General features: G+C 42.8%; 1 long non-coding RNA gene across 1 annotated transcript in view; it reads left to right on the top strand.

Annotated features, from left to right (window-relative positions):
- The first annotated feature begins 257 nt into the window (after window positions 1-257).
- The window catches only part of LOC147911381 (uncharacterized), a 49448-nt gene continuing 35920 nt past the window's right edge, over window positions 258-13785 (top strand). The window contains exon 1 of the long non-coding RNA XR_015551222.1: window positions 258-6291. This is a non-coding gene — a long non-coding RNA (uncharacterized LOC147911381). The remainder of the gene's footprint in view (window positions 6292-13785) is intronic.

Below are 13785 nucleotides of genomic sequence, written 5' to 3'. Positions count from 1 at the left end.
AGCGCTCGCCGCTCGTGCTCCGCGGCTCTGCCCTCGCGGCCCCGCCGTGCCCACGCCGAGGAGGCCCGGGCTCCGCCGCCCGCCGGCGCTAGGACGCGCTCCGCGGGGCCGCCTGCGCTCGCCACTCACGCGCCCCCCGCGCGCCAAGCCCGGCCGCTGCCGCCGCCGCCGCCGCCCCTCCCCCCCGCCTTCGCCCGGCGCCCCCGCCACGTCCTGACCCGCCCGCCGCCCCCTTTCTTACCGGCGGCCTGCAGGCTTCGCGGGGGCGGAGGGAGCCCACTCAGGTCGGCGGCCTCCCCCGCGCCCGGCCCGCGGTCTCCGCCGCCGGGTGAATCCTCGGGCTCCGGGCGTCTCGGGGTAAGCAGGAGTCCGTGAGGGGGAGGGGGAAGGGGAAGCCCCGGCCCGCGGCTCCCACGCGCGACCCCTGCGGAGCGGATCCAACGATGCATTCCTTATTGAAGCACCAACGGCGAGGGCAGCTAGAGCGAGAAGTGACGAGCCGTCGTCGTCGCCGCAGCCACGTGCGCGCTCCCGCTCCCGCCGCTTATTGGCTCCCGGCAGCCGCCATAACGCCGAGAGAGCAAGCGCAGCCGTCTCCGTCGTAGCCGCTGCCGCCACCGAGGTCGCCGTCGCCTCCGCCTCCCGCGCGACGTAAGCTCCCCTGCTCACTCCCCTTCCCCACTGGGCGTGAAGAGGGCGGACTAGGGGGCGGGCGCACGCACGCCGAATCGCTCCTGCCGGCGCGCGGGCGGTGGGAGGGGCTACGTTGTGGAGTCGTGGGGCGTAGGAAGAAAGCGATTGGTGCTGAGGTGGGGCGGAGAGCGAGTGCGCGCACGCGCGCCGATGGGAGCGCGCACGCCGGCCGCGCGGAGGCCGCCGGACTCTGGCCACAGCCGCGGGCCGCTGATGCTTGCTGTGGTGCCCTCCCTTACCCGCCGGGAGTTGAGTTCCGGGAAGTGGGAGCTAGAGGCTCGCTGCGTGCGGGTATGGACGCTGCTGTCGCTCGGGACAGTTGCGCAAGGACTTTGCGGGGGAGAGACTGAGAGGAACCGGGGAAGCAGAGGGATGGCGAGATGCTGAAGACTGTGTTGGGGCTCGGGGAGCCGCAGAAGCGCCGCGCTGGATAAGCCCAGGGGGCCGGGTCGTGCGTGGGGTCCGGTCGCCCAGGCTTCGGCCCGCATCTCTCTCCGGCCCCCGGCCCCGTCTGAGCGCCTGTGGGGAGGGGTGGAGAGGGGCCCGCTGCGTCACACCAGGCAGCCTGGGACCCCAACTGTTGGGCAACTGTGGTCACCTCCGGCCGCCTCCTACGCCTAGGCGACCTGCGACAGAGGCTGCCTCGGGGGCCCGATGGCCCGTGCGGGCGGGGCACCTGAGGAGACGGAGGGAAAATAGAGACGGAGTTGTTGACATCCTGTGACACTTCTTGATTCCTTTGTGGGTTCAGAAAAAAGCTCTTACAACCTTTCTAGGTCCCTCCCTGGAGGACGGGAGGAGGGTGCGCTGCCGAATGGCGACGAAAAAGCTGCTCGAAGGACGTTGATAACTGTCTTAGCGTAGCGTGCTGCCACTTAGTGGACGGTTTCTTCCTGGACTGTCACTGCGGGCCTCAGTTACAACCCTGGAGATGTGGCGATGGAAACACTGTCTCTTCAAGCCTGGGGATGTCCCGCTTCATTCTTTTTGAAAGCATTTTTTTAATCATTTCTTTTACACTTCATTTTTTTTCCCCCGTCCACAGATCAGTCTTGAATCGCTCGAGGTTAATGATACTTTTTGAAACTTTCTAACCCCATTCCTCAGTTATTTGATTTGGTGTAAAGGCCAACCTTCCAAGTCAAATGACTTTGAACGGGGTAGCTGCGTTCCCAAAATAGTTCTTTTCGCGTGTGGGGATTTCAAGTTTTAGTCTACCAGCTGTTTAAACAGTTTGGGTCAAAGCCTTCAAAAAGATCTCAAAACATGACTCCAAGTATGTGTTCATTTTATGGAAGAGTATATTCACCCTTGGGAAGGAGGAGGCGGCCAACAGGTACACTTGGTCTACTCCAAAAAAAGTGTGTCTGTGACCAATGAAGAGTGAAACAAAATGGAACACTACCACAGTTTGCAAAATGGTCTGTGCTCCACCTCTTTTGTTCTTTCCTTTTTTCCTAGTTATTAAATAGCTGTAACGCTGGGTTGTGAGGAATAACAAGATCATACAAATCTCCATCTCTGAAGGCCCTAAAAGTAGGAACCAAGTGCTAATTTTTAATATTAAAAATATGATAAAAGTGCCTTAATGATAGGAACTTCCCGTGCCTCTGATTTCTTTCTTGGATTACTGGAGTGGTAAGTGAAAAATAAAAGCCCCTGGAAAACAGTAGCCACGCCAGATAAAGAATTTTGTGATCAGAAATATAATTCAGATAATAAAGTCCTCAATTATACTACACTTTATAATTGTCTTACAAAAAAGAATTACCGTATGTTCTTAATCTATTTTGTATGTTTTCTGAAAGCCCACGTCAAACCTTTTTTAACTACTGACTTGCCATTTGGATGTGATATGCTACATATAAACTCTAGATCCTTTTTTTGCGGGAAAAAAATCTTGCCAAAATTGTAATAAAATATTGCATCTTGGAGATTTATATTTCTTGTTGAATCTTGGAGATTTATGTTTCCTGTTGAATCTTGGAGATTTATATTTCTTGTAAAATCATTGTATACTTTAAGACTCCACAAAATTTTAGAATGACTGTTGACAATGTCGAGAAATACAAGTAAGTAGAAAATTGGAACAATCTTGCCAGTTCAGCTTTTAAAAAGTCACTTGATAAATAAGGCAAAAGTATTTGTTTGACCATTTGTTATCTGCATAGTTAAATTCTCAGTTTCACTTTGTTTGAATAAACTCGGTCTTTATCTCTACCTATGGGTACTAAAAACAATAGACAAACAGTTGATAATCTCAACACATGACTAGCAAAAATCCCTGAAAAATAACATCAACCAGAAGTTTTTATTCCTATCTAATTTCCCATTTGGGACATTTCATATTCTTTGGAAACAATATTACTTTGACAAAATCTAGGACAGCTCTTTGTGAGTCCTTACTTCTGATATGCTCTTCTAGGGCTGGAAACCCATGAGTTTCCTTAGGTGGGGATAGATTGAGAACCACTTATCCAGAATTGTGAGATGTGTACCATAAAAACAATGATAACTCTTGCTTTCTGTTAATGTTTTGGATGCCAAGTTGGGGTTTTAATTTCATAATTATGTTCTTGTTAATTAGAGGATTTGCATATTAGAAGCTGCTAAAACAGGACAGTATTAAAATACCCTAGAATCTCAACCTATGACGTCATCCGCCAGGTCCTTGCCAAACAGGAAGAGCTTTCCAAATATACTTAAATTTACAAAGTCCTCTATAAATAGAACACATGAAATCCTAAGTAACCTACACTGAAAATTTATTGTACATTTTCTGTTTTCTTAATCATAAAAATTATAAGAGAGGAGCTGTGGTTCCCAGTGTTGGGCAGGGAGCAGGAGTCAGTCGCCTAGGAAATTTTTTCCTAATTACACGTGCCTGACATTCTCATTCCTCCCCTCTTCTGATATGCAGAATTTCTACATTCTAGGTAGTGCTTGGAAAAATATCCTAGATTGTTCTGATATCTACCAATAGCTCATCCAGCTTGTTTATGGCCACTGTATTTGGAGATTTTTACTGATAAATGCTTGAATCATAATAAATTTTAAATGGAAAGTTCTTAAAGATATTGCTAAGAGGCAACTATGTATAAAATCTAATAGGCATTGAAGTGGATACAAAGATTTTACTTCCTCTACTGACAAAATTAAGTGTGCACACAGAGTAAGAAAAAAGTTAAGTAGCTAACCTCAAAATATGAAATTGGGGGCCGGCCCCGTGGCTTGGCGGTTGGGTGCGTGCGCTCCGCTACTGGTGGCCCGGGTTCGGATCCCAGGCGCGCACCGACGCACCGCTTCTCCGGCCATGCTGAGGCCGCATCCCACATGCAGCGGCTAGAGGGATGTGCAGCTATGATGTACGGCTATCTGCTGGGGCTTTGGGGAAAAAAAAGAAAAGGAGGAGGATTGGCAATAGATGTTAGCTCAGAGCTGGTCTTCCTCAGCAAAAAGAGGAGGATTAGCATGGATGTTAGCTCAGGGCTGGTCTTCCTCAAATAAAAAAGAAAAAGAAAAAGAAATTGGTGTGTTGATGCTATGTCACTCTTTCCTCTCCCCCAAGTCCTTTATTTACTGTCCATTTTACCTCATATCTGTTGTCTTCAGCCCTTCTTCTTAATCCTCACTACTTTGTTTACTTAGGCCCTATTTTCTCTATATCTTTCCCTCCAGCTCACCCTGTAGGCTCCTTTCAGACCTGAAATCTAATGAAATCACTCCCTTGCTCTAAATATGTATATTTAAATATACTACATACATTTGCATACATGCATAATATTTTAATTACTTAGTCTGTTCACAATCTGACCCCAGCATCGCCTCCCATCATTCCTAGCAGACACTCGACACTCTAGCCACGTATTTCTTCAGGTCATTGGAAAGGTATCTTTCTCACTGTTAGTGGATATAGTCCATCTCTCCTATGAACAAACCTTGTAGGTTTGTTTAAGTCAGTCATCAAGAACTGACACAATTGTACTGACACCATGTGAGATACATCAGGCAGCTCTCTTACCTCCCTTTTTGGATATCAAATTGTGTATTCTGTAAGTGCAGCATGTCATTGTAATAAGCCATTTGTTTCCATACTACATTGTGAGCTCCTTGAATACAGACTCTCTGTGTTCCTTATTTATTATATTGACATTCATTCAATAAATTGCATACAGACACTCTGCTGGGGTGGGGGAGGGGAATTAGAGCAAAAACATACTTTCAAGAGTTCAAGTCTAGTGCAGAAAACAATCACACTGCAAAATCATAACTGAGAAAAATGGTATGAAGAAGCATATAGTGCTGTGAGGATTCACAATGGAGAACCGTAGTCAGAAAAGTCCTGGAAGGAAGTGACTTGGTCAGAGAACTGAAGAATTATATAGGCAAAAGGGACATGGAGAGCTCCTTTCCCAGTAAAAGACACAACATGAGCAAAAATTCTAGGGCCAGAAAGATGGTGTCAACTTAACATCCCAGTTTGCCAAGGATAGACTTTTTGCACTTTCAGAAGTGGTTTGGGGGGCCGGCCCGGTGGCACAGGCGGTGAATGAAGTGCGCATGCTCCGCTGTGGTGGCCCGGGGTTCACCAGTTGGGATCCCGGGCGCACACTGGCGCACCACTTGGCAAGCCATGCTGTGGCGGCATCCCATATAAAGTGGAGGAAGATGGGCACGGATATTAGCCCAGGGCCAGTCTTCCTCAGCAGAAAAAGAGGAGGATTGGCAGATGTTAGCACAGGGCTGATCTTCCTCACACACACACACACACAAAAAGAAGTGGTTTGGGTGATAAATTACATTGCCATCCTACCTATAAGGGACTGCAAGAAGCTCGGTACTGCTGGAGCAGACAGAACTGAGGAAGATGAAGCTGCATAGGGGCCAGGCCATTCAGGGCCCAAAGGCCAGGAAAAGAAGCAGGTTCTTCCCTTGGAGCAATGGGAAACCTTTGAAGGATTTTGAACTGGGTGGTAATGATGAGATTTGCAAATTGAAAAATTTACCTTAGCTGTAAATTCCAAAAAAGGATTCGAGGCAGGTCAAAGTAGATGCAATATTCTTAGATGAATTAGGCAGGTACAACAGGTAAAAGATTAGAAATAACTTGATGAACCAGGGTAGTGTTATGGAGGAGGAGAGAGTAGCTGTGGAAGGAAAAGTCCACAGGATTTGTTGATGCAATTGGATTCAAGGTTAGGAGGAGGAGGGAAGCTGTACATACAATGGAATGGGATGGAGCTGATTGATGACATCCATTTGAAAGGTAATATGTTTGGAGATGAGTAGGTGTGGAGATCATTGGTGTAGGACTTACTGAGTTTCTGATGCCTTTGAGTCATCCAAGAGGCTTTTGGATAGAAGTCTAGAGCTGAGAAGTAAGATCTAGACTGAAAACTAACTGTTAAGTATGTAGGGAGAAATTAAAGTCTTGAGTATACATGAAATAGACTTAGCAGACAACCTAGGAGTGTGCAATGAAGAATTTAAATTAATTTTTGGCTAGGTAGAGGAAGATGAGCTGGCTAAGGAGTTGCAGATATCAGATGGGTGTTGTGCAATGGAAGACAAAGGCATAAATGATTCAAGGAAGGAGTGGTGAGTAGTGTCCAATGCTGTTGAGAAGTCACGTGAACTAAGGCCTGAATAATATCCATTAGATTTAGTAACATAAGGGTCATTTACCTTAGCAAGAACTATTTTGTTGGAATAATAGGACCAGAAGCCAGATTGGAGTGGGAGGTGATAAATGAAGAAATGGAATCAGTGAGTCTCAATTTCTCTCTCAGACAGTTTGACTTTGACTTGAGAGTGAATATGAATTTTTCTGTTTGTTTTTTTGGGGGGGCTTGTGGATTTTTGTTTGTTTAGGTGAAAGATTTAAGGTGTTTCAAAGACAATGGGAAATATCCCTTTGAAAGAGAGGTTGAATATATTAGAGTTAGCTGTAAGAATTAACACATATACCTTTTTTTTTTCCAATCGGGAACTGAACACTAGATATCACTGTTTATAGTTATGGGCTATAGACACTTAATTGGTGTAATTTGAGAATTTCTGTGAGTCTTTTACTCCCCAGATACATGCCTCATGCTCTACTAATGTTTGAAAAGTCCTTGGTAGAAATCTATTTGAAAGCATATATTCCTGGGAAGAGTAATATGTTAAGAAGGTAGTTCTCAGCTGTGCCGAAGTTTAGAATTACCTAAGGAGCTTTAAAATAAAAATGCTCAAGGGGCCGGCCTGGTGGTGTAATGGTTAAGTTCGCGCAGTCTGCCTTGGCGGCCTGGGGTTCGCAGGTTCAGGTCCTGGCTGCGGACCTATGCACTGCTCATCAAGTCATGCTGTGGTGGCAAACCATGTACAAAAATAGGGGAAGATGGGCGCAGCTGTTAGCTCAGGGCTAATCTTCCTTAGCAAAAAGAGGAAGATTGGCAGCAGATGTTAGCTCAGAGCTAATCTTCTTCACCAAAAAAAAGAAAAAGAAAAATGCTCAAGACTTACCTTAAGAGATTTCATTCCATTGTTCTAAGGTGGGGCCTTGGCATATGTGTTCTTTCAAAGCTCCCCTTTTAAAAAGATGATTCTAATGTGCCATTAGTATTGAAAAACTATGGACATCATTGTATTAACACTGCATTGACTCATGACATTTGGTTTAGATGAAGTGTGGAGAGGCCAGAATATTTATTTAGAAAATAGTGGTTATTAACAGGGCAGTGGTGGGTGGAGATTTTGCACCTCAGGGGATATTTGGCAAGAATCTGGAAACATTTGTGGTTGTCACAATGAATTGGGTGGGGGCTGCTACTGACATGTATTGGGCAGAGGCCAGGGATACTGCTAAAGATCCTACAATGCACTGGACAGCCCCCCACAACAGAGAATTATCTGGCCCAAAATGACAATAATGCCATTGTTGAGAAACCCGGCTATAAAGGATGGCAAACTAGGTAGTATCTTTTAGTGAAATCTCAGTGGGTGGGGGTTGTGGTTTGGTAAGGGTGCTAATGAATGAGGAGGATCTATTCTACGTAACAACTTAGCCTAAAACTAAGCCTTGCTTGTAACCAGCAACAAAAGAGCCTCAAATAAAATACGTTTGCAGAACTAAGAAATGTGACTAGCACAATAGACTGATTATATTATTTTCCTTGTTTAAAAAAAGATTATAGTGCAACTGAAAGTATTATTGCTGGTGGGGGTGTAAATTGGTTACAGCCACTTTGGAAAATTCACAGGCAGTGTACATTGTAGCTAAACTTATGCCTATCCTATAATTCAGCAGTTTCACTCCTGAGTGTATATCCAAGAGAAATGAATGCAGGTGTCTCCTAAAAGCATTGTATAAGAATCTTCCTAGCAGTTTGATTCATTTTGGCCTCAAACTGGAACAAAGTGAAGTATATTCATACAATGGAATATTACCCAGCAATAAAAAAGAATAAATTGCTGCAAACAATAATTTATGTTGAGTGAAATAGACACAAAAGAATTCATATTATATAATTCCATTTATATGAAATCAAGAACAAACAAAACTAATTTATGATGATAGAAGTCAGGATAGTAGTTACCTTTCTGGGCATGGGTATTGACTTGGAAGGGGCATAAGGAAGGCTTATAAAATGATGGGAATGTTCCATATCTTGATCTGGGTGGATATGAGTGCATATGTATGAGAAAGCTCATCAAGTCGAACATTTTAATTTTGTGAACTTTACTGTGCATATGCTATACCCCAATTTTTAAAAATTAAAAATTAGGAAAAAAACCCAGGAAACCTAATTTTGAAGTACTCGAAGTCTTGCATCTCAAATGTTTGGTTAAATACAGGGTCACCTACTTAGTATGGTCTCAATAAATATAAACAACTCTAATGCATTGTTTAGTGAAAATAAATTTTGGATTTGGAGTCAGACCTAGTTTTGAACCACAGCTTCATTATTAGCTATATGATACTGAGCAAGTTACTCATATCAGGACTTTTTGTGACTATGGAAGAACAGAATAGCAGTGAGTTGAGAGAAGTACTGGAAAATCCTTTTCTTTTTTTTTCGAGGGGGGATTTTAGCTTTGATTTGTGATCCCCCACCACTGAGAAATATCCACAGACGTTTAGGGGTGGGCCTCAGCAGGTGTGTAAGTGTTAGGTGACTTAACGCCTCTGGCTTTAGCAAGGATGAACCCTGACCCCTGTCTGGACCAGTCAGATTGTCCTGAGAATTTACACTTGATTGAGAAAGTTATCAGACAGCTGATCTGTTCTAAGAAACCTGTAAATTGAGGCTAGGGCTGCCATGTTTGGTAGCAGCATGTGGAGATTGAGAGGTGTGTTGTAGAAGAAGAATACTCTCAGATCACTTACCACGTCACTCCGTGTTCTGAGTGTCGTAACTCTGCGAGGTTGGTGCTGTTATCCCTACTTTATAGGTAAGGAAACTGAGAAGCTGGACTGAGTGAAGGAAGGGCTAAAGCTGGAATAAACTCAGCAGTGTGACTGCAGAGTCCGTGCTTTCCTGGAGCAGTGCTGACACACCAGACACGGATCTGACAGCTGCCTTCCTTCCTGAGAGTTTACCTTCCTGATCTCAGTCCTTGGAGAAGGTCGAGTCTGCTCCCTATCTTTGAATTATTTATCATAATTTATCCTTATAATACAATGTCATGTCTTTGCTTAAACTGGTTTAAGTGAATTTCAGCCAATTACAACTGGAAGAGTCCTGCTCCAGTTTGACTGTGAATGGGGTTGGAAATAACAAACCTCAGAGAAAGTGAAACTGGCTGAATCAAGGTGGGGTAGCAGGCAATAAAGACTTTCCTGCCCTAAAATGGGAACTTGTTTGTGTGTGTGTTATGCAATAGTAAATCATTTACACAGGCTTTCTCCAATAGTGTCTTAGAACTCCAACTATATAGTCACTGAGGTAGGGCTTTAGAGAACTTGGTAGCCAAATATAAAAAATGTCAAGTGTGGCAGTGACTGTACATGGAGTTTTGGAAACTACATTAGAAAAGAGAGGAATTCTAAACAAAGTTCTCAGATGAAAGTAGATTGGAGCAAATTTGACAATTATTGGAAGCCAATTTGCCTTTGGTCTGAGAATATAGAACCAGATCAGGAAGTTACTGAAGAAGCCCATTGCGTTGCAACATAATTTTTTTTTGCCACCTTGTGTCTAACACCAGAGTTTTTACATTGAATGCCAGAAAGTGAAATTTTAGTAATAAGAATGGGACTCACAAGGAGGAGCAAATGATATTAAGGAACTCTAATTCCTCAGCTCCCTCCAAAAAATTTTCCACTGCCCATCCCCTTCCATGCCTCACAAAAGTGTGATGATCCTTCACATTGTCTGTCAATATCCACTAGGATTCAGCATCTTGTTACTCCACGTGTCCTGCAACACAAACGGCGGCCTATTGCTCTGAAGAAACAGTGTACTAAGAAAAACAAGGAAGAGGCTGCAGAATATGCTGAACTTTTGGCCAAGAGAGTGAAGGAGGCCAAAGAAAAACACCAGGAACAGATTGCCAAGAGACGGGGGCTGTCCTGAGAGCTTCTACCTCTAAGTCTGAGTCCAGTCAAAAATGAAATTTTCTAAGAGTAACCAATAAGATCAGATATCCAAAAAAAAAAAAAGAAGAAGAAGAAAGAAAATCTTCATTAGACAAACACCATAGTGATAATTATCAGAGGCAAAATATATTGAAGGATGCTAAAATTAGTGGGTAAAAGTTTGAGGAGAAGCAGGATATTTGCATAGTCTCAGTATTTCCCCTAAGATATTTATTAATGACAAGGGAAGGGGAATAATTACATGGAGAAACTTGGCAGAGACCACCATGTCTCCTGACTTTATGCTCTGAGAAGGGCACAATGCCATTTCTGTGGTGTTCTTGCCAAAAATGCATAACCTTCATCTAAACATGAGAAAGCATCAGACAAACCCAAATCGAGGGATATGTGACAAAATAACTCCACCAGTATCTCTGCCAAAGTGTCAAGGTCACGAAAGAGAGAGAAAGACCAAGGAACTATCTCAGATTGAAGGAGACTAAGGAGACTTGACAACTAAATGCAATGTGGGATCCTGGATTAGATCCTGCATCAGAAAATGGACCTTAGTGGAAAAATGTTTAAAGTCTGTAGTTTAGTCACTAGTATTGTACCAATATTAATTTCCTGATTTTGATAACTGTACTGTGGTATGTAAAATGTTAACATTAGAGGAAGCTGGATGAAAGGTATATGGAAACTACTATTTTTGCAACTTTTCTGTAATTCTGAAATTATTTCAAATTTGAAAAGTCAAGAGGGCATTTATAGCAGTTCCCTAAATAACTCTGCATAGGTGGTGGGAAAAAAAGATTTCGATGGCCTTGAAATATCTGGATAATATATCTTTCCAACTCAGTCCAATAACTCTTTACCTGGGCATATACAGTTTGAGAACTTTACCTCTTTTAGACGCATAGAAGATCATAGCCTTTTTCTATATGAAATACTCTATTTTTTCCTCATATGACATAGGCACTCAAAAAATATTTGTATAAAATGGAAATAATGATTGCTGTCCTGCTTTTCCCTGCTGAACTTACAGTGTGGTTATAAAGTGTAAAAAAGATAAAGGAAGTGGAAAGTATTTTGCAAGTTGTAAGCATTGTACCGGTGTAAGGTGTTATTTTGATTATTGATGGAAAATTGTCTAAGGTATTTTTGTAATTTATATATACATCGAATCAGTTTCTCCTCTTACTTTCTCTTTACTCTAATCATATTTCCACATGTTTACCAGGCTTAAAATTTCAAAATTGCCCTTGAAAATAAGGACTGAAGGAGAGGGGATGGGTGTCAGTTACCAAAACTCCGGCTAGTCATCTTAAAACATGCCCTTCACCTTTGTCCTTCACTTTTATTCTCTTCTATGCCGTAAGAAATTATAGACAAAAAAAGGAAAAAATTTAGAGCAGGGTAGGGCCCTAGAGTAATCTAACTCAGTTCTCTTAAACATACCTGATTATAAGAATCACATAGTGAGGTCATTTCGAATATGAATTCCTGGAACCCTGCAATCATAATCTATGGGAGGGAGCCTAGAATCTGTATTTCAAAAATGAGTTTCAGCTGGTTATTATTGACAAGCAAATTTAAAAGCACTGTCATTTTATAGATAAAGAAATCGAGACAAAATGACCAAATTTATTTAAAAAATAGCATACACTATCTGGTAGATATTAATTTCTGGGATATAGTCTAGAATAGGAAACAATTTTGTAAACAACTCTAGTACATACTTCACTAGGGGACCAAACAAAGCTGAATGCAACTAATTCTTCCTTGGGAGGAAGAGGATCAGGAAAGCCACCAGAGACTTTGGTAATACTGCACCTGCTGGGTAGACAGCAGAGGGTGAATATTCCAAGAAGAAAGGACAATATGCAGAGATACATGCACGTGCATGGCATTCTCAGGGACTGGGAGTGGTGCAGTGGCCTGGACTGTGCTGTGCAGTGGGGTGATGGTGAAGCTCCAAGAAGAAAGGCAGGCTGGGGCCAGAATTTGAGAGCCGGGAGTACCTTGCTAAAAGGTTTGTTCTTACATATCACCAGAAGCACAGGCAACAAAAGCAAAAATAGATAAGTGAGACTGCATCAAACTGAAAAGTTTCTGTGCAGCAAAGGAAACCATCAACAGAATGAAGAGGCAACCTACAGAATGGGAGAAAATATTTGCAAACCAGTTATCCAATAAGGGGTTAATATCTAAAATATATAAGAAACTCATAAAACTCAATAGCCGAAAAACTAACAACCAATTAAAAAGTGGGCTAAAAACTTGAATAGACATTTCTTCAAAGAAGACATACAGGGGTCTGCCCGGTGGCGCAGCGGTTAAGTGTGCGTGCTCTGCTTCGGCGGCCCGAGGGTTTGCAGGTTTGGATCCTGGTAGCACACCGACGCACAGCTTGTCAAGCCATGCTGTGGTGGTGTCCCATATAAAGTAGAGGAAGATGGACACAGATGTTATCCCAGGGCCAATCTTCCTCGGCAAAAAGAGGAGGATTGGCATCCGATGTTAGGGTGCCATCCGATCAGGGCTGATCTTCTCACAAAAAAAAAAGACATACAAATGGCCAACAGGTATACGAAAAATGCTCAACATCACTAATTATCAGGGAGATGCAAATCAAAACCACAATGAGATGTGACCTCACACCTGTTAGGATGTCCATTGTCAAAACACCAGAAAGTAACAAGTGTTGGTAAGGATGTTGAAAAATTGGAACACTTGTGCACTGTTGATGGTAATTAAAATGGTGCAGCCACTCCGGAAAACAGTATGAGGTTCCTCAAAAAATTGAAAATAGAACTACCATATGATCCAGCCATCCTACTTTTGGATATTTATTTAAAAGAATTGAAAACAGAATCTCAAAGATATTTTGCGTTCCCATGTTCATTGCAGCATTATTTACAATAGGCAAGAGGTGGAAACAACTTACATGTTCATTAACAGATGAATGAATAAAGAAAATGTGGTACATACATACAATGGAATATTATTCAGCCTTAAAAAAGAAGGGAATGCTATCATATGCTACAATATGGATGAACCTTGAGGACATTATGCTAAGTGAAATAAGTCAGTCACAGAAGGACAAATACTGCATGATTCCACTTATATAAGGTATCTAAAGTAGTCAAACTCATAGAAACAGAAAGTAAAATGGTGGTTGCCAAGGGCTGATGGGGGGTGGGCTGGAAGTGGGGAGTTGCTGTTCAATCCTGTATTTTCTATTTCCATTTAAATCATAACAATTAGCTAGTTTCTTGAAGTTGAATTCTCAGAATAATCTTGGACCTCTCCTTCAAGATTTTCCTTTTCTTCCTTTGTGCCTTCCTTCTTTCTCTCCTTGTTTCCTTCCTTTCCATAGTTATTTGCCAGGCGCTGTATTAGTCATTGATAGTACTAGTGAAAAAGCAGATGCAGCCCCCATTCCTCACGGAGCTTATAATGTAGTGGGGAATACAGATAATAAACATAATAAATGAATAAAATAATTACAGTTTGTGAGAGGTGCCATAAAG

The sequence above is a fragment of the Ceratotherium simum genome, unplaced genomic scaffold (assembly GCF_057802395.1).
Source record: "Ceratotherium simum simum isolate JZ-2026a unplaced genomic scaffold, ASM5780239v1 HiC_scaffold_43, whole genome shotgun sequence".
NCBI lineage: Eukaryota > Metazoa > Chordata > Mammalia > Perissodactyla > Rhinocerotidae > Ceratotherium > Ceratotherium simum.
Note: the sequence above shows the minus strand (reverse complement) of the source record. Positions and strands in the feature narration are given on the sequence as shown.